This window comes from Mustela lutreola, chromosome X (assembly GCF_030435805.1).
Source record: "Mustela lutreola isolate mMusLut2 chromosome X, mMusLut2.pri, whole genome shotgun sequence".
Taxonomy (NCBI): Eukaryota; Metazoa; Chordata; class Mammalia; order Carnivora; family Mustelidae; genus Mustela; species Mustela lutreola.
The window spans coordinates 115857626-115878779 of record NC_081308.1 but is presented as its reverse complement, the minus strand read 5'-3'; the positions used below and the strand labels follow the sequence as shown (position 1 = coordinate 115878779).

The following is a 21154-nucleotide window of genomic DNA, read 5'->3' as shown; positions in this document are numbered from 1 at the left end:
AGGAACTCATACAACTCAACAATAAAAGGATACCCCAATTAGAAAATGGGCTATAGATTTGGATGTAAAAAACTTCCCACAAGATGATACATGAATGTTTAATAAACACATGAAAAAACGTTCAGCATCATTAATCATTTAGGAAATGCAAATCAAAATACAATGATACCCACTAGCCTGACTATAATGGCTAGGAGATATATATTAGATAGATAGACAACCAGGCAGACAGAGACAATAACAAGTGTTGGTGAAATAGGAACACTTACCCATGTTAGTGGTAATGTAATATGGTATACCTATTCTGGAATATAGTCTGGCAATTCCTGAAATGGTTAAACATAGAGTTATCACAAGATCTCGTAATTCCACTCTAGTCTATATATCCAAGAGAAATGAAAACTAATATCCACACAGATGCCTTTACAAATGTTCAGAGCAACATTGTTCACAATAACCAAAAGGTGGAAACAACTCAAATGTCCATCAACTGATAAATGGGCAAATAAAATGTGGTATATTCTTACAGTGGAATAGTATTGGGCACTAAAAAGTCATGAAGTACTGACACCTTCTACAACATTGATATACCTGGAAAACATTATGCTGCATGAAAAGCACCAGTGAGAAAGACCACATATTGTATATGTCTTTTTGTATGAAGTCCAGTATGGGAAAGTCCATAGAGGCACAAAATGCATTAGTGGTTGCCGGTGGCTGGTAGAAAGGAAGAAGGGGGAATGACTGATAGTGTGTTTGGGGTTTCTTTTGGGGTAATGAAAATTTTCTAGAATTTGGGAGTGGTGATGGTTGTACAACCTTGTAAATATACTAAAAATTAGTGAAAAATTGCTTACTACTTCCTCTTAACCAGATATAAACAGATGATATAATGCTCTAGAGTTCCACTTACCAACTTAAGGCTGAGATATAAATGCAACTCACTTCTTCGGATTTCCAGCAGGAGGCAGAAAAACGGTGTGCCTTGGTGTCTCCTAAAATTATATTCTTGTTTACAAACGAAATTCAAAGGGGATAGTAGATGATGTTTTTAAGACGATGCTTAAACGTTGTTTACAGATTTGTCATTCCCCTCCTCCTGTGAGAAAACTGTGTAACTCTCTTTAAAACGACTTTGTGTTTAAGATGTATTTAAAAATACCAACTCTTAAAAATGGAAAAGCCTCTTTACATAGAGCTGTAATTGCTTAAAAACTGTCAGCATCTACATATTTGAGAATTTTTATTGCGTGTTAAAGATTGATTCATTCAAAAGAAGTGGAAACAGAAGACTGAATATATAGGAAAGAAAGAAAGCAGGAGCTTTCTGGTAGAGTCGTGATTTCCTTGGTACCATATTTGGATTTCACAAAAATCATTACAGGATCTAAGGCTGTTGGCATAAAAGAAGGGCAGCATGGTACACCATCCATCTTTCTCCCTTCAATTTTTGATTAGTGTAGACAAAGCAGTAAGTAGAAGGCATATTGAAGTTATGAAGAAGTATGGGCATCCCTCTGGTAAGAAGTGTGCTATCACCTTTAAAGTAAGGTGTAATGAAAGGATTCGGGGAGACCTTTCCCTTGGGAGCATCTGAATGATGAGTCATTATAAAGAAAGCAGGAAAGGGGCGCCTGGGTGTCTCAGTGGCTTAAAGCCTCTGCCTTTGGCTCAGGTAATTTTCCCCGGGTCCTGGGATGGAGCCCCGCATATGGTTCTCTGCTCAGCGGGGAGCCTGCTTCCTCCTCTCTCTCTGCCTGCCTCTCTGCTTACTTGTGATCTCTGTCAAATAAATAAATAAAATCTTTTAAAAAAGCAGGAAACAAAAATCAAACACCTTAATCAGTTCCTCTGTTCTTATCTGTTGTTTGAGTTAACCCCATTACAGAGGTGTGGCAGGAAGGCTTTGCTCACAGCCCTGTCAGAGACCACTGTGGTGCGGGAAGGCCAACAACGTGCTGAGAAACAGTGAAGGCGACTGGTTAAGAAAACCCAAATAGTTTCCTCTTCCTTGACAAAACCCAGATCTTTGTGAACCTAGAATATCATCGCAAATTCTGCTTTCCTCACTTTAAAAAGGATTGGATAGAGCTACAGAAAGTCCAGACAAGAGTGTTTTTGAAACTCAGGCTAATAAATATATATATTGATTGTGTAACAAATGTTAGAAATATAATATATATAAAGAGATGTATTATAAGGAATTTGTTCATGTGATTATGGAGGCTGACAAGTCCCAAGATCTGCAGGGTAAGTTGGCAAGCTGAAGACTACTCGAGCAAGCCAATGATATTCTACTCTGAGGATTGGCTTGAGATCCAGAAGGAGCTAATGTTTCTGTTTGAGAGTAAAGCCAGGAAAAAGCTGATGTCTCAGCTCAAAGGCAGTCAGGACAAACTCTCTTTTACTTAGTGGAGTCAACATTTTATTTATATTTTTTGTAAAGATTTTATTTGTCAGAGAGACTGTGCACATGCTGGGAGCAGAGGAAGAAGCTGGCTCCCTACTGAGCAAGGAGCCCAGTGTAGGACTGGACCCCAGGACCCTGGGATCATGATCTGAGCCCAAGGCAGATGCTTAACCTACTGAGCCACCCATGCATCCCAGAGGGTCAACATTTTAATTCTATTCAGGTCTTCAGCTTATTGGATGAGGTCCACTTGCATTATGGAGGGCCATCTGCTTTATTCAGTCTACTAATTTAAATATTAATTTCAGCCAAAAACATCCTCATAGAAACACCCAGAATAATGTTTGACCAAATAGCTGGCCGCTTGATGGCTCAACCAAATTGATACATAAAATTAATCATCACTAGTGGTAAATAGGAAATGAACCCTATATACTTATTCTCTTGATTCCTCATGTTTTTCTCTTTCCTGTACCATTTTTGCTAGTCTGCACTTCCAGAATTCTGCCTTGATTTCCTGGAGTTTCTTTCCTATTCCTTTTACCAACTCTTTCCCCCACTCTCTGTATTCTGAGTGGCTGATGGTAGTTCTACTCTAAACTAGATGGACGGGGCGCCTGGGTGGCTCAGTGGTTTGGGCTGCTGCCTTCGGCTCGGGTCATGATCTCAGGGTCCTGGGATCGAGCCCCGCATCGGGCTCTCTGCTCCGCAGGAAGCCTGCTTCCCTCTCTCTCTCTCTCTCTCTCTGCCTGCCTCTCTGCCTACTTGTGATTTCTGTCTGTCAAATAAATAAATAAAATCTTAAAAAAAAAATAAACTAGATGGACTACTCCAAACCACGTTGCTACTCCAAATCACTTCATTCACAGGTTTATTTACTCCAGTGTGGAGACCCTTGCTGTCATAACCTCACTCTCTAGACTGGCTCTGTTAGGCACTAATGCTAGAATAATTTAAGATCCAGTCTACCAGATCTTTTGGCCAGTGATTTAAATTGTTGGCTGTCACCTACAAGAGGTAATCCAACAGTTGATTTCATTTCCCTAACCCAAACCCCCACTGTTCACAGCTTCCTCTTTTCCCCTGTCACCTCTTTGCTACTACTATGTTCACTTAGAGTATAAACATAACAAGTTTGTGTCCCTCATCTCTTGCTTTATTTTTGGTCCAATTTCATAATTTTAACAGAATTAGACTTTAGAGAAAAAGATAAATTGGACTATATAAAATTTTTAAAATTTTTGTGCTATTGACAATATCATCAAGAAAATGAAAAGACAACCTACAGAATGGGAAAATGTTTGCAAATATATCTTATAAGGCCCAGTATCCAAAATATATAAAGAACAATGACAACTTGGAGCACCTGGGTGGCTTAGTTGGTTAAGTGTCTGCCTTTGACTCAGGTCATGATCCCAGAGTCCTGGGATCGAGCCCTGTGTTGGGCTCCCTGCTCAGCAGGAAGTCTGCTTCTCCCTGTCCCTCTGCCCATCCCCCTGTTTGTGCATTCTCTCTCTCAAATAAAATCTTCAAAGATTAAATAACACTGACAACTCAACAATAAAAAGATATATGACCCAATGACATAATGGGAAAAGGATTTGAATAGATATTTCTTTAAAAAAGACATACAAATAGTCATTGAGCACATGAAAACGTGTGTCATTAGTAGGGAAATACAAATCAAAATCACAATGAAATATCACTTCAATGCACTGGTATGGTTATAATAAAAAAAGACGGTGACCAGTATTGGCAAGGACATGAAGAAACTGAAATGCTCATGAAGAAATTGAAATGCTTATTCATTGCTAGTTGGAATATAAAAAGTTTAACTTCATTGGAAAACTATTTGGACATTTCTCAGGGAGTTAAACATAAAGTGACCATGTGATCCCATAATACCACTCTTAGATATATTGAAAATACCCAAGTGAATCAAAAACATATGTCCACACAAAGTAGTACATACACATGTTCATAGCAGCATTATTCATAAAGGCTAAAAAGTGGAACTAACCCAAGTGTCCATCAACTGATGAATGGGTAGGCAAAATGTTATATATTTATACAACAGAATATTATTCAGCTATAAAAATGAATGAAATTCTTATACCTTCTGCAACATGGAGGAATCTTGAAAACATTATGCTAATTAAAAGAAGCCAGACACAAGGGGAGAAATACTGTATGATTCCACTTATATGAAATGTTCAGAATAGGCAAATCTATGGAGACAGAAAATAGAATAGTGGTTGCCAGAGGCTGGAAGAAGGAATAAAGATTGGGAAGTGACTGCATGGGTGTATGATTTCCTTTTGGGGAGTAAAAATGTTCTGGAATTAGGAAGTGGTGATGGTTGTTCAACCTCATAATATACTTAAAAATATTGAGTTGTGAGCATACATCTAAACAAAAGGCTGTAAATGGATTTTCATAGGAGCATTATTTATAATAGCCAAATAGTGGAACCAACTCAAATGTCCACCACCTGATGAGTGGATAAACAAAATGTGGTATATCCATACAGTGGAATATTACTCATTAATAAAAATAAACACTGATGAAAGAAATTAAAGTAGCAGCCCCTGGGTGGCTCAGTCAGTTGAGTTTCTGACTCTTAGATTCAGCTCAGGTCATCATCTCAGGGTCGTACATGAGATCGAGGCCCATGTTAGGCTTTGTGATCAGTGAGGAGTCTGCTGGAGATCTTTTCTCCCTCTCCCTCTGCCCCTCCCCCATGCTTGTGTGCTCTCACTCTCTCTCTCAAAATAAATAACTAAATGTTTCAAATAAAGAAACCAAAGCAGACACAAATAAATGAAAAGTCATCCCGTGTCCATGGATCAGAAGTCTTAGTTGTTAAAATATCCATACTACCCAAAGTGATCTATAGATTCAATGCATCTAATCCCATTTTTAAAAAAAGAATTTACTTATTTATTAGAAAGAGACAGAGAAAGAGCGCATGAGCAGGGGGAGAGGCTGAAGGAGAGAGATAAGCAGACTCTCCACTGAGCATGGAGTCTGATGCAGAGCTTGATCCCAGGACCCTGAGATCATGACCTGAGCCGAAGTCAGATGCTTAACTGACTGAGCCACCCAGGTACCCCCGCCACTATCATTCTTTACAAAAATAGAAAAACAATCCTAAAATCCACCAAAGACTCTAAATAACCAAAGCAATATTCAGCAAGAAGAACAAAGCAGAAGACATCATACTTCCTGATTTCAAAATAAATTATGAAGTGATAGTAATCAAAACAGTATGGTACTGGCATAAAAACAACCATGTAAAAACAACCAGACATGTAGAACAATGGAAGAGAATAGAGAGCCCAGGAACCGGTGCATAAATAGTCAACTGATCTTCAGCAAGTCAGCCAAGACCATTCAATTAGGAAAGGACAGTCTCTTCAATAAACAGTGCTGGGAAAACTGGATATCCACATGCAAAAGAATGAAATTGGACCCTTGTCTTACACAATATACAACCCCCAACTAAAAATAGGTCAAAGACTTAAATAAGACCTGAAATTGTAGAACTCTTTGAAGAAAAAATAGGGGAAAACCTTCTTGACATTGGTCTTAGCAATAATTTCTTGGATATGACACCAAAGGCACAGCCAACAAAAGCATAACTGGGCAAGTGGGACTATGTAAAACTAAAAAGCTCTGTAGAGCAAATGAAACAATCAACAAAATAAAAGACAATCTATGGATCAGGAGAAAAATATTTGGAGGCTATGCATGTGATAAAGGATTAAGATCCAAAACGTATAAGGAACTCCTATAACTCAATAACAAAAAAAAAACAAACCCAAATAATCTGGTTAAAAAAATGGAGAAAGGACCCAAAGAGACAGTTTTCCAAAGAAAACATACAAATGGCCAACAGGTATATAAAAAGATGCTCGGGGCTCCTGGGTGGCTTAGTCGGTTAAGCCTGTGCGTTTAGCTCAGGTCGTGATGCTGGGATCCTGGGATCAAGCCCCAAGTCGGGCTCCTTGCTCAGCAGGAAGCCTGCTTCTCCCTCTCCTGCTCACTCGTGCTCCCTCTCACTATCTCTGTCTCTCTTTCAAATAAATAAATAATGAATGAATTAATAAATAAAATCTTTTTTAAAGAAGTGCTCAACATCACTCATCATCAGGGAAATGCAAATAAAAACCACAATGACATCACCTCATACCTGTTAGGATGGTTATAATTAAAAAAAAAAGATAAGTGTTGGCAAGGTGGACAAAAGGGAAAGTAAAAATAAAGAACTCTTAACTCTGTCAAAATTAAGAACTACTGTGTACCAGAGGACACAATGAACAGAGTGAAAAATTAACCTACAAGATGGCTGAAAACATTCACAAATCATTAATCTCATAAGGGGCTCCTACCAAGAGTATGTAAAGAACTCCTACAACTGGACAGCGGAAGAGCAACACAGTTGAAAAAGGGACAAAGAATTTGAATAAACATGTCTCAAAGATGACATACGAATGGCCAAAAAGCATATGAAAAGATGTTCAACATCATTCGTCATTAGGGACCTGTAAAAACCGCAATGAGACATGACCTCACTTCTATTAGGACGGCCACTATCAAAAAAACCAGACACTAACATGCATTGACAAAGATATAGACAAATCGGGACCTTTGTTCACTGTTGGTAGGAGCTCAAAAGGGTATGGTTGCTGTTGAAAATGATATGGTGGTTCCTCAAAAAATTAAAAATAGATTACTGTATGACCCAGCAATCCCATGCCTGGGTATAGACCCAGAAAAACTGAAAGCAGGATCTTGCAGAAATATTTGCATGCTCGTGGTCATAGCGGCATTATTCACAATAGCCAAGAGGCAGAAGCCACACCGATGTCCATCACTAAAAAAAATACGGTCTATACATACAACGGACTATAATTCAGCCTTAAAAAGGACGGAAATCCTTGAATCACTCTCTTGTACACCTGAAACTAATATAACACTGTATGAGAACTCTGCTGGAATTAAAATAATAAACTTGATTTTTTAAAAAGGAAGGAACTCCTGTCACATGTTGCATATGAGTGAACTTTAAGGTCGGTATGCCAAGTGAAAATAAGTGAGTCACAAGAAGACAAACATATGCAGTGTGATTCCGTCTATATGAGGTATCTAAAGTGGTCAAATCCATAGAAACAAAGTAGAGGGTGGTTGCCAGGGGCGGAGGGGAGTGGGGAAATGGAGAATAGAATTTCAGTTTTGCAAGATGAAAAAGTTCCAGAGATTGATTGCACAACTATGTGAATATACTTAATGCAGCTGAACAGTGCACCTAGAAAGGGTCAAGATAGTGAATTTTATGTTGTGTGTGTGTGTTTTTTTTAAAGATTTATTTATTTATTTGACAGACAGAGATCACAAGTAGGCAGAGAGGCAGACAGACAGAGAGGGAGGAGGAAGCAGGCTCCTGCTGAGCAGAGAGCCCGATGCGGGGCTCGATCCCAGGACCCTGGGATCATGACCTGAGCCGAAAGCAGAGGCTTTAACCCACTGAGCCACCCAGGCACCCCTGTTGTGTGTTTTTTTAAGATTTATTTATTTTAGAGAGAGAGTGCATGTGCATGTGTGGGTAGGAGAGCAGAGGGAGAGGGAAGGGTGAAGGGAAGGGCTTGGGGAGAGGGACACAAGCAGACTCTCTGCTGAGTGGGAGGCTAGCAGGGGCAGGGCTCCATCCCAGGACCCTGATGAGATCATGACCTGAATCGAAATCAAGAGCCAGGCGCTCAACCAACTGAGCCACCCAGGTGCCCCTGTTGTGTGTGTGTTTTTTAAACCACAATTAAAAAGTTTAAAAAAGGAAGAAATGCTGGAGGTGCTACTTTACGCAACAGGCAGCAAACTCAAGGATTAATTAGTCACTCAAGGGCTGGTACAGGTTCCTATTGTAGATAAGTTTTAAAAAGGTTTAAGTATAATTATAAGTGAGAACAGTGAAGTGGATTTTTAACAGAATTTGGGGTGTTTGACATTCCAGATCTTTAAAAAGATCACTAAATAGAGGATGATAGTCTGTCAAACAACCTAAGCTTTTGGTGGATGGGAAAAAGAGACTTCTTGCCTGGATGGGGCACAGCTCTGACAGATTGAGGCTACTACTATGTTCCAATAAACTCAAAAGTCTGCAGTGTGCCAGTTTAATTAATCAATTGCTTAAATAATATTACTTTAATGTAAGTTGGTTGAAACCAAGTGATAACCGCACAGAGCTCTGTAAAACAAGCAAACCCAAGCAGTGCTACAGATTTTTTAAAAAAACTGAAAGGACCCTTTTCATTATTTTATGGTTCTATATTTTCATGGCAGATGTTGACATTTTACCATTGTTCCAGAATCAAATGTCAAGTTATTCCTGTTCAGAATTTTCCATTTCCATTTTCAAAGAATTCCATGTGCAGCTGTATTTCTAAGTGAACTCTCTGTTTGCAAAAGCCCAGCATTTCTAAGCAGGTTTGTAAATAGGCTTGAAGGAGGACATGCAGGCACTGGAGACCTGCTTGGGCTAATTAATTCTCTTTTCAGGCATTAGAACCTACACAAGTAGGCCAGCTGGAGGTGAATGTTGCCTTTGAAAGAGATAATTATATGCCTTACCAATTGTTTGCTTTTCCACATCTCTCCCAGTCAGGTTCCCCAGAATTCATAAACTAAGTATCAGGAGAGGTTTTTTCACCTCCTGGGAAACTGAATGTGTAGATGAGCCGAGATAATAATTGTGGATAATGCAGATAGTTTGAAGGTCTGGGTGATGCATACAAATAATTATAAGAGCGGACTGTGGGCTTCTGCTAAGTATAGCATCTAGAAACTGCGACGGCATTGTGCATTGGTAATTATGCTTCAATTCACATTTTCTTTCCTTTGTTAGTTATGAGATGTTATTCCTTCAGATTTCACACGATCTGCTTTCTTTCCCGCAGAATGCTGTGGTAAATGGCTCTCTGTACCACCTCGGGTGTGTAAAAGCAAGGGGGCCCGGCCCCCTCTCCCTCCCTGGGGGAGAGCCCACGGCCCCCCAGCAGCAGCGGCAGGAGGCAGTTAGGAAGGGCTCGGCTTCGGCTGGTGGGGGGGTGTCACCTCCCAACTGGCCTTTCCTGTGCCAAAGCCCACCTTGTCCAGGAGATGGCTTCCCACCGCGCTTTGTTAGGCAAACCCAAGTGTTCATTCTTCCTTCCTGGTTAACGGGTTCAGGTTGGCCCTGCCTGCTTCTGGAAGTGGCGTGAGCCTAGAGAGGCAGTTCTGTGTTCCAGGCTGCTTAGCGGGATGGTGGCGTGGACTTTGATGCCAATCTGAGTCTCACTGCTACTGGTCTTTTCTTTACAGCCATTTAGAAAACAACCTGTAAAGGCTAGAAGTTTCATGTGCTTCTCTCCTGCCATGCCTAAAATCTTGTTTGTTCTATGCTGTTGGAGTAATGGAGCTTTATAAAGTACCACAGTTCCTTAATGTCTTTCCTTTTCCAACTTTTTCTACCCCCAAGGGAGAGACTATATGAGGATCAGGCCAAGAATGACTGCTGCTGGGGAGCCTGGATGGCTCAGTGGGTTAAAGCCTCTGCCTTCGGCTTGGGTCATGGTCCTGGGGTCCTGGGATGGAGCCCTGCATCGGGCTCTCTGCTCGGCGGGGAGCCTGCTTCCCTTCCTCTCTTTCTGCCTGCGTCTTTGCCTACTTGTGGTCTCTGTCTGTCAAATAAATAAATAAAATCTCAAAAAAAAAAAAAAAAAAAGAATGACCTCTGCTTCCCTTGCAAGAATGGGAGCGGCCTAATTGAGACACAAGTTAACAGGTGTCTCCATGGTAAAAGCCAGCCACAGAGACAAAGGAACAGGTGACTCTGCTGACCAGTTCACAGCAGCTCTGGCTTCACAGGTCACTGTGGCGCTGTGCCTCAGGCTCCTGTCGATTTCCTTTCTCATCTTACCTGTACTGCTGTGTTAGTGCCTCTGTACAGGCAAGGAGCTCACGGCGAGCAAGATGCTCTTTAAGGGGAGAGTAGGAAGTGGCTCTTAAAGGAATATATTGACAGAGGCCCCAGACTTGCTCATTGGGATGGGATTTAGTCCAAAGGTAGAAAAAGTGGGAGGCCCTGGTGGAGGCCTCTGGCATTAGTCCCCAGTGGTGAAAGCTAAGCTGTTCCATTCCCACCAGCCCCTTTGTGGCCTTCTCGTGCTGTGGATCCCATCCTAGTGCTTGATTATAGTACCAGGGGTCTGGAGTTCCCGATGGCCTCCCTTTCTCCTGCTGTTCTCTGGTCACGTGCAAGGAACATCTATGGAGAGGCGAAATGGGCATGAGTGAATCTTGCCTTAACTGGTAGAATGAAAGGCTCGCAGAAGGAGATATTTGGGGGGACAGGTACCCAAAGAGTGATGCTATCTATGTTGTTTTGGGGCAAGAGAAGCTAGTCTGTAACATTTTCCATGTTAACACCAGCATCTCCTTCCTAAGCCTCTACTGCCCTGGGCCTGTGAGTTTTGGCAACCTTGCTTCCTCTCCTTGTGCAAGCCTGAAACGGAGCAGCTGCTTTAATGCTTTCACAGAGCTTGGGGACTGGAAACACCATCAGATTTTCCATCCTCCTGCAGCATAATCCATTTCTGATAGAAACAACCTTATGGTGGCTGCAAGGGGGCTGAATCAGGAGTGACCCACACCTCGCTTCTCCTGCTGGAAGGCAGCCCCAGAGGAGAATTAGGGGGAACTCTGGTGTATGACTATGGAGAAGTCGTCATGGTGGAGGAAATGTCGCTGCCCTGGGAAGTCTAGACCCTCTGCTACCCTGCACCTGGGGGCTTTGGAGAGCTCTCCTTTTTCTGTTTTTGTTAAAATAAACTTTAAAAATCGTTCCAGTTGCACAGAGAAGTTACAAAGAAAGTACAGGGAACTCCTTTGTTGCTCACACCCAGTTTCCACTGTTGTGAACATCCGACATTGCTCTGGTCCATTTGTCATAACGAATCAAAACTGATACGTTACTAGTAGCTGAACTCCACACTTGATTTAGATTTCATTGATTTTTCCCTAATATCCGCTTCCTGTTTCAGGATCCCATTAAGGCTGGTACTAGGGCTGCCACGACAAAATGCCATGGACGGGCTGGCTCACAAAACAGAAATGTATTTGCTCACAATACTGCAGGGCTGGTTTCTCCCGAGGCCTCTCTCCTTGGCCTGCGGATGGACCATCTTCTCTCTGTGTCCTCGACATGACCTTTTCTTTGTGGGCATGTACTCCTAGTGTCTCCTCCTCCTCCTCCTCTTCTTCTTCTTCTTTTTTTTAAAGACTTTATTTATTTATTTGACAGAGATCACAATTAGGCAGAGAGGCAGGCAGAGAGAGAGAGAGAGAAGCAGGCTCCCTGCTGAGCAGAGAGCCCGATGCAGGGCTCGATCCCAGGACCCTGAGACCATGACCTGAGCCGAAGGCAGCAGTTTAACCCTCTGAGCCACCCAGGTGCCCCGTCTCCTCCTCTTCTTATAAGGACACCAATCCTATTGGATTGGGGAGCCACACTCATGACCTCCTTTAACCCTAATAACTTCTTTAATGGCCTTCTATCCAAAGAAGTCACATTGGAGGATTACTGATTCAACATATGAATTTGGAGGGCACCTAATTCAGTTCACAACACCACTTCTCTCTTTTTGCTAGATTGAGGCTGAGCAACTGTGTTTCTGTCTTTACAGAAGTTGGGGAGGAACTACTATCAGTGTTTCCATTTTCCTGGAAATTTGTCTGTATTAAAAAGGAAAAACATGGGGTGGTCATTTTAAGGTAAACGGATCAGGACAGATCCTGTCCTTTTTGGAAATGGAAGACTGCTTAGATATAAATTTAGAGGTGAGACTCAGGCGAGCCCCTCTGCTTATCAGTCTGCAATATTTGAGAAACACTGGTAAAAACGAACCTGCCCTGTTCTCAGTAGATCTTTCTTCTCTAGGCTTTGTTGCTCTCTGCCTCTGGTCCTATCATTCACGTGTATGAGTGACTCGACAGTTTTGAGAACACTGCTGGTAGCCCATGTTTAAACTCGATGCCTCATGTTCATAAAGGCTGTAATCATTTCTGTCACCCAGTTTAGCCCCAAGAAAATGTGTAGGGAAGAAAAGATCCCAAAGTGATCCTTGAGAGAATGATACCAGTGAAAATGGAAGAGTGAGGACCTCAGAAATGTCCCTCCTGCATCAAGGAATAAGAAAACTGTCAAAAGATGTTGGATGTGGTCCCCCCCCCCCTCCACAGGAATATTATTCAGCCATAAAAAGAATGAAATCTTGCCATTTACAGCGCCATGGATGGAGCTCGAGAGTATAATGCTAAGTGGAAGAAGTCAGAGAATAACTAATACTATTTGATTTCCCACTCATATGTGGAATTGAAGAAACAAAACAAATGAGCAAAGGGGAAAAAAGAGAGAGAGGCAAACCAAGAAACAGACTCTTAACTATGACGAGCAAACTAATGGTTACCAAAGGGGGGGTGGGTGAGGGGATGGGGGAAGAGGAGTATTATTAAGGAAATTTTAAAAATCTGTATAGAAAAAGGAAAGGAGTATGGGAGAGACTCGTACACATAATAAAATGAAAGTGCTGGGGAAAAATGTCAGAATTAATTTTATCAGAACTTTGGAAATTAACCAAATACTTTGGAAATTAACCAAATACTTGCAGCAATCAGGGAGTGTGTTCTATGAAAAAAAAAAAATGTCTGGCTAGGTGAGAACAGTGAGCACTGTGGCCTCTTCCTTTAGTCCTTTCCCAGACTCTCCAGCTCCCTAGTAGCCTTGAAAAACAACAGCTGACCTTCTCACCTTGGCAGCCAACGGAGGGAGCAAAACCAGTATGGAGCTCTTTCAAAGACTCATTCCCCACAAACGGTCTATCTGGTGGCTCCCTGGAAGACCCCACTTGCAAGCGTGTCTGTATTTGACCTGACTTGGAGCTTATTTCATGTGAAAAACTTTTCCCCATGAGGCATTTGTCAAAAGCAATTTGTGAGGCAATTGTTTAACTTCCTGGCTGTCTGGGAAGGTGATAATAGTTGTAGAACACAACAAGCTAACCAAAAACTTTTAAAAATCAAGCTAGGGGATGAGGTTTTGAAAAGCTCTCTGAAGATATTTCTGGGAATCTAGAAGGCCATGTGTGTGCTCAGGGTTATTTACATACTCAGGAAAGACCGAGGAGGCCCTAAGCTCTCACCTGTGTTTGACTTGAGGCAGCAAGGGGGCTGAAAGCAGAAAGTGGAATTGCTCGTTGGAGCGTAGGATGTGGGTCTATGGCACACATAGCCCCTCAGCCAAGATTGGTAGACTTGTTGGTTTCCATAGTTTAAAGAAATTCCTGTTCAGGGGGTTAACTGACCACCAAGCCAACTGAGCAGAGATTTTTAATGGTCACACATGACGAAGAATACAGACTTAATCACTTCAGGAAAATCACTGAATAAGCAACAGCAATCACCAAAGACAGCAACATCTTCCTCTGGGGAGGGGAGAGAATTTGATTTCCAAAGTTTTTATATTACTTAAAATGCCCAGTTTTCAGCAAAATATTATAAGATAAGCAAAGAAATGAAAAACCATGGTCCATACACAGGATAAAAAGCAATAAACAGAGGGGCGCCTGTGTGGCTCAGTGGGTTAAAGCCTCTGCCTTCAGCTTGGGTCATGATCCTGGGGACCTGGGATCGACCCCGCGTCAGGCTCTCTGCTCAGTGGGGAGCCTGCTTCCTCCCCTCTCTTTGCCTGCTTCTCTGCCTACTTGTGATCTACGTCTGTCAAAGAAATAAATAAAATCTTTTTAAAAAAATACAATAAACAGAAACTGTCACTGAGGAAGCCCAGACATTAGATTTACTAGACAAAGATTTTAATTCAGTCACTTACAGTATGTTCAAAGAACTGGAGTAAAATATGTCAGACTGTCTAAAAGAAAGTATACGAATGATGTCTCATTATATATAGCATATTAATTAAGAGATAGAAGTGATGAAAGGAACCAAATGTAAAGAGAATGAGAACTTGCCATTTGTGACAACCTGGATGGACCTAGCGGATATTATGTTAAGTGAAATAAATCAGAGACAAATACCAAATGATTTCACTTATATGAAAAATCTAAAAAATAAATGAACAAATAAATAGTAGAAACAGGTCCGTAAATACAGAGAACAGACTGTTGCCAGATGGAGGGGAGTAGGGGGATGGGCAAGATGGGTGAAGGGGAATGGGAGATATTTATTCTATTTACAGAACGAATAAGTCGTGGGGAAGAAAGCTACAGCATAGGGAATATACTGTATAGTGTTGTAATAGACTTGCTATCAGAGACCGTGGAAGCCCTATTACCTGTATGAAGGCAGCGGCATGACCTATTCGAAGTGCTAGAAGAGTCCATCAACCAAGAATTCTAAATGCATCAAAACTATACTTCATAAAAAGAGAAGCAATTAAGACATTCCGAAGTGGAGCACCTGGGTGGCTCAGTGGGTTAAAGCCTCTGCCTGCGGCTCGGGTCATGATTTCAGGGTCCTGGGATCGAGCCCCACATAGGGCTCTCTGCTCAGCAGGGAGCCTGCTTCCCCCTCTCTCTCTGCCTGCCTCTCTGCCTACTTGTGATCTCTGTCTGTCAAATAAATAAATAAATAATCTATTAAAAAAAAAAAAAAGACATTCCGAAGTGAATAGAAACAAAGAATTCTTCACTGGCCAGCCTGCCTTCCAAGAAATAATACCAAAGGGCATTTTTCAGGTTGGCATGGAAGGACACTGGACCGTAACTTGAATCCACATGAAGAAATAAAGAGCCTCAGTCAAGTTCGCCCCATAGATAAACATCAAAGACAGTATTTGTGTATCTTTGTAACTTGTTTTTCTCCTATCTGATTTAAAAGACAGATGCATAAAGCGGTAATTATGAATCTGTGTTCATGGTCTCTTACTGTATAAAGACGTAAAGCAGAAAGGAAGGGAGAGCCAATGCAGTTTTATGAGAGGAAAGTTTTTGTAAAATATTACAATTAAGTTGATATTAATATAGACTAGATTGTTATAAATTAAGATGCTAATTGTAATCACCAGAGCAACTGCCAAGAAAATAAGTCTGTGTCATTATGCCAACCAGACAGTGATAGGTTACTTCTTCTTCTCTCTGCCTGTAGCATGGCTTGCTCTCTCCCTTAGCTCCCCCGTGTTTTCCCTCCAGCGCTGCTGCTAAGTGAGAACCTTCACTGAGCTGGGGGTGTGGAGGGCGGGAGACATTGGGCATTCTGCTGTAGGCACGTCTAAGGTAAAGGGACTCATTATGCTCAATCTTGTATTAGTCACTGGCTAATTTCATCTGAAGCGAATTGAAGTGAAAAGAATTCTTTGGTGGAATTATCTTTCATGGGTGAGGCAGTTCCGACTGGAGGGGTGGCCTTCCTGGGCCCGCTCTCTCCGCCTCAGTCAGGCCGGTCACACGCAGGCCGTACCTACACACACGCATATATATATATATATATATATATATATATATATGAACGATTTATATATAGTTTACAGCATGTCTGTGAATGAATAATATATATTTTATTTATTTACTTATATTTAATTCATTTATATAAATATTCTATTATACTAATACATGCTATATAATATATAATACTATACACAATATATACTAAATATATACAATACATGTACTATAAACAAATGTATAATATAAATATGTTTATTTATATTATATGTAATTATATACTTGCTGTAAACCCTATAATAATATAGTTATAGTAATATTATATATATAGTTTATAGCATGTCTATGAATGTAGGCATTCATTTGAAGGAGTCTGGGGACTAAAGGATTTTCAGAGAAAGTGTCTGTATGAGGTACACACAGAGGCTCAGTACAGCTTAGAAGGGCACAGTGAGCTGATGAAAAGTAGGAGTCTGCACATTTTCTCTGTAGCTCCTTCACGGGCCTCAGCAGCTTTGTGCTGACAGCCTTTGCTGATGGCTTCCCATTGTATGCTCCGTTTTGCTTTTTACTTGCCTCCGCCCCCTCTCCCAAACGCTGGGTGAGTGATTTTGGTGTTTTGTTCCCTCTTAAAAAAAAAAAGCATTTTCTACCCTAAGCCCGCAGTACTCCATACTGCCCTATGGTTTGAAAAAGAAGGAGAAATTTCTATTGTGTTCTTGCCTTTCCTTCCTGCTCCGCGTTCCTCCCCTCCTCTTCAGGCTCAGGAGGTTGGCTCAGTCCCTCGGACAACAGGCCGTGGCTCAGATTTCGGCAGTCTGGCACTTTGTCAGGGCTGGAGGCTCTGCTCACACTGCGATCAGATAGGTCCAGAGACAACCAGGAAGCAGGTCCCATTTGGACGTATTTGATGTAAAGGCTTTTTCTTTTCTCCCCTTTCTGTTATTCTTTCCATTGCAAAGGCCAGACCAACAGGCAAAGCGTGACCACAATAGGCGATCAGTGTTGGGTGAAGGAGTGGTCAGTATCTGTGCCAGAAGAAGTGGCAGGTGCCAGAGGAAGCCTCGGTGACTCTTGCAGGGAGGAATACGGTAGATAACGTGAGAAGTCAAGGTAGGCTGATTAACGGCCTTGGAAAGTAGGACACTGTTAACAGGTCCCATAGTCTGGAGGTGATTAAGAGTTCATTTCCCCAGAAGGGGAGCCAGCAAAGCTGGCATCATGGGATCATGGTAATAGGTAGGAGAGTAGAGTGAGGGCTCAAGCTCAGAGAAGAGGCACAGTTCCGAGGACCAGAACTGGGACACAAGGAGGGCCTGGAGCTCAGGACAGGGTGTGTGCAGAGCCGTAAAACCTCTGCTGTGCTGCCTTTCATTCATCTCGAGATTCCCACGTGCTAGATGCAGGTGACGAGCTAGATGTCGAGTACCCAATGATGACGGGGACGGGGTGGTCCTGGCTTTGGAGAGTTGGGGAATCCAAACGGTCTCAGCTCTACTACTAGCTGTGTGACCTTGGGCAAGTCACAGAATCACCTTGTGATTTAGTTTTCTTGACTGTAAAATGTTTCTGAGGCTGCGGCAGCCCTGGTAAATTTCCAATCTGGTCGGAAGGAGCAGACGTGTGGTCGGTGAAGGGGCTGGTTCGGAAGATGTTTTCACACAGCAAGCAGAGGTTGTTTTCTCTCCACTGTTTTATTGTGAAAACTTTCAAACACATAAGAAAGTTAAAAGATGGGCAGAGCAAACACCAAATGCCCATTGCCAGGGTTCTATAGTGGTGACCATTTTGCTATATTTGTTTTAGCCTCTGTCTGTCCATCCTTGCATCCATCAATTAAAGTAAGTTGCAGACATCTGTGCACTCCACCCCTAAATGCTTCTGCATGCAATTCAGTGTTTATTTATGGTACTTTTTGTTTTTGAGGTAAACTTTACATAGAATAACACGCACAAATCTCGAATATACTATTCGATGAGTTGTGGCAAATGTATACATTCATGTAACCCAAACCTCTAACAAAATACAAAATAAAATTTGATCAAAACCCCCACAGAAATTTCCTTCACCCTTGAGGAGGTCCCTAATGTTTCTTTCTAGCCAATCCCTGTTCTTCCCCCCCCCCCATTAGTCTCCTAGGGCTACTGTTACAAATTATTACAAACTGGATTGCTTGATACAACAGAAACTTACTTTGTCACAGTTCTGGAGGCTGAAAGTCCAAAATCAAGGCGTTAGTAGGTCTCTCTGAAGGCTCTAGGAGAAGAAGCTGTTCCATTTCTTTGTTTTAGCTTCAGGAGTTACTGGCAATCTTGGTGTGCCTTGACTTAGAGCCACAGCACTCCAATATCGGTTTCTTTCATCACATGGTATTCTGCTTGTGGGTCTCCTCTCTTCTTATAAGGACCCCAGTCCTTTTGGATTAGGGCCCATTCTAATGACATTACTTAAACTTCATTTTATTTGCAAAGACCCAATTTCCAGATAAGGTCACATTCACAGGTACTGAGGATTAGAAATTCATCTTATCTTTTGGGGATCATAATTCAACCCATAACACGCCCCTAGATGGCCGCTGCTATTTTGATTTTTTCCATCATTGATTTTGCCTGTTGTAGAACTTCATATAAACAGAATGATGTAGTATGTATTGTTTTGTGTGTAGCTTCTCTCCTTCTGCATGCTTTTGTAATTCATCCGCGTCATTTCTTATTTCCTGTTCATTGCTGAGTAGCATTCCATTATATGGACGCACCACAGTCTATCAGTTCTTCCACTGATGGACACTTGGGCTGTTTTTAGTTTTTTAGAAATTAAAGATAAAGTTGCAAGGACACCTGGCTGGCTGTCAGTAGAGCATGGGACTCTTCGTGTCAGAGTTGTGAGTTCAAGCCCCGCATTAGGTGTAGAGTTTACTTCAAAAAATAAATGAATAACATTTGATCAAAACCCCCCACAGAAATAGAAAATCTTTAAAAAAATAAAAATAGAGTGGCTATGAAATTTGAGAGTCAAATTTTTTTGGTAGACATATGATTCCACTTCTCGTGGGCAAAATCCTGAGAGCAGAATTGCTGGATGATGGGGATGAAGGAGGGAGGGAGAGAGGGAGGAAGTAAAGGCAGAAGAGAAAGAGCGGGGAAGGAAGTCCACTTTTAAAAACTGGGCCACAGGCACAGGACTTGTAGCAAGTTGATGTTGAGCCCCAGGGTGTTGGGGGGAGCTTGTTACCACTCTGCTGATGAAGCTGTGTCTGGAGACAGCACGGAGCCTCTAGCTGGGATCAGACTGATGTTCCCGCTCAGAGTAGAGGAAGCCTAGAGAGACTGGAATCGGACCTTTGTAGATGACCTTAGAGCTGTGGTCAGGAATTAAGATTCATTTGTCCTGAGCTGTGCCTATTCCATCAGCATCCCCCACGCCCTGCACCCACTTTTTACAGATACTGCCTGTAGTGACCGGGGTCCATGTGTTTCAGGACTTCTTTTTTTTGAAACATCACTTACTATTTCTGTGTCTGATATGTATTTTCTTTTTTTAAAAGATTATTTATGTATTTATTTGGCAGACAGAGATCGCAAGTAGCCAGAGAGAGAGAGAGAGAGAGGAAGGGAAGCAGGCTCCCCACTGAGCAGAGAGCCAGATGTGGGGCTCGATCCCAGGACTCTGGGATCATGACCTGAGCCAAAGGCAGGTACTTTAACCCACTGAGCCACCCAGACACCCCTGATATGTATTTTCCAACCAAAGGTCCTAGAGGCTTAAACTAAATCATATTCTGGTTTCCAAACGTCACAGTAGTGGCGCTGGTGCGGCCACGGTCTCATGAAGAAAGCAGCAGGTGAAATTAAGTGGAAGCGTAGCATTCGGTTCTCTGGTAGTTACTTTGTGGGGCTCTCGGGTCACGCTGGAGTAAAGCGGTCCTTGCAAACTCTTGGGCTGCTGGCTGGCCTGTGCCGCTGGCCACACTCCATGCTCAGCCCCTCTCTCTGCATCTCATTCCTCTGACTCTGCTTCTGGCTGGGGTCCAAGTGAGCACCTCTCTTTTCTTAATGAGCTCCAGGGAAGAAGGTTCCACAGCCTCCTTTGACAGCTTATACACCAGAGCTTTATAATATTGTCAAGCACTGCCTTTCTATTTCTACTACACCTCATTTCCTCTTTTCCTGCATCAGTGGAAATAGAGATGAGGCAGCCCCTGCCTTCTCCCATGGCAGCCCTTCTGTCCGCTGAGCCTCTGCGGGCAGTTTGGGGCATTAGGCTTCACACTTCTTTCTAGGAAGGACAGAGACTACATCTTAGTGCCCTCCCGGTCCGAGGTATTACTAAAGGTGACTGAATAAATCCCTTGAGAGCTGAAGTGACTCTTTTGGTTATTTGTCCCAACTGGACTGTTACCACACTAAGCCTTTTTTCTTCTCCAAGTTTGCATTAGGTTAAACCCTTTTGCACAAGCCGGAGAAGGGCGGTTTATTTTCTTGCTGACTGGGCAAAGTTCATTGCTCTGACACTCACCTGTCTTGTCCTGCTTACTATCTAGCTCCTTGGACTCATGTCTGATCCATGATTCTAGAAACCTGCCTGCTGTTTTCAGTATGGGCACTTCAGTGTTTGTGGCTTATACTGACAGGAGCTTTACTTTACCTTTTGTGTGTGTGAAAGATCTTTTAGATTATTATAGATTATTAGGGGAGGGCGGCCACGATCCAGGGCCAGACTGTGACAAGAACTGCTACGGCGCTGGCCATGGAGACCACACATATTTGGTGTAGATGCAGATAGGTTTTATCAGTTTGGAAAGATGGTGTAACATAATGGTTAAGAATATAAACTCTGGTGTTGGACAGACCTGGGTTTGAATGCCAGCACTACTACTTACTTGCCTCTGATTTAGGACAATCACAGCTAACGTCTCTCCTTTGCTTTATTTGTAAAGTGGGTGTGAATTTAATATTAACTGTCTGAATGGATAAGCAAATTATGGTAGATCCATACAGTAGAACACTGTTCAGCAACATCAAAAATGTCCTAAAATGACAAATTTTATGTTATATGTATTACGCCACAATTTAAAAGTTAATAATGTAATATACCAAAATCATTGAGTTGTACCCTTGAAATGGGTGAATTACATGGAATGTGAGTTGTATCTCAATGAAGTTGTTTAAAAAAAAAAAGAATGGGCTGTTCATACCTTGAAGCAGTTGGATAAATCCCAAAGTCATTACGCTGAGTGAAAGAAGCCAGACAAAAC

General features: G+C 42.0%; 1 long non-coding RNA gene across 1 annotated transcript; it reads right to left on the bottom strand.

Moving 5' to 3' along the window:
- Positions 1–269: 269 nt before the first annotated feature.
- LOC131822189 (uncharacterized) lies at positions 270–983 on the bottom strand. The gene is made up of 2 exons (XR_009350110.1): positions 914–983; positions 270–326 (listed from the first exon to the last, which is right to left on the bottom strand). It is a non-coding gene; the product is annotated as an uncharacterized LOC131822189 (long non-coding RNA).
- Positions 984–21154: the final 20171 nt, after the last annotated feature.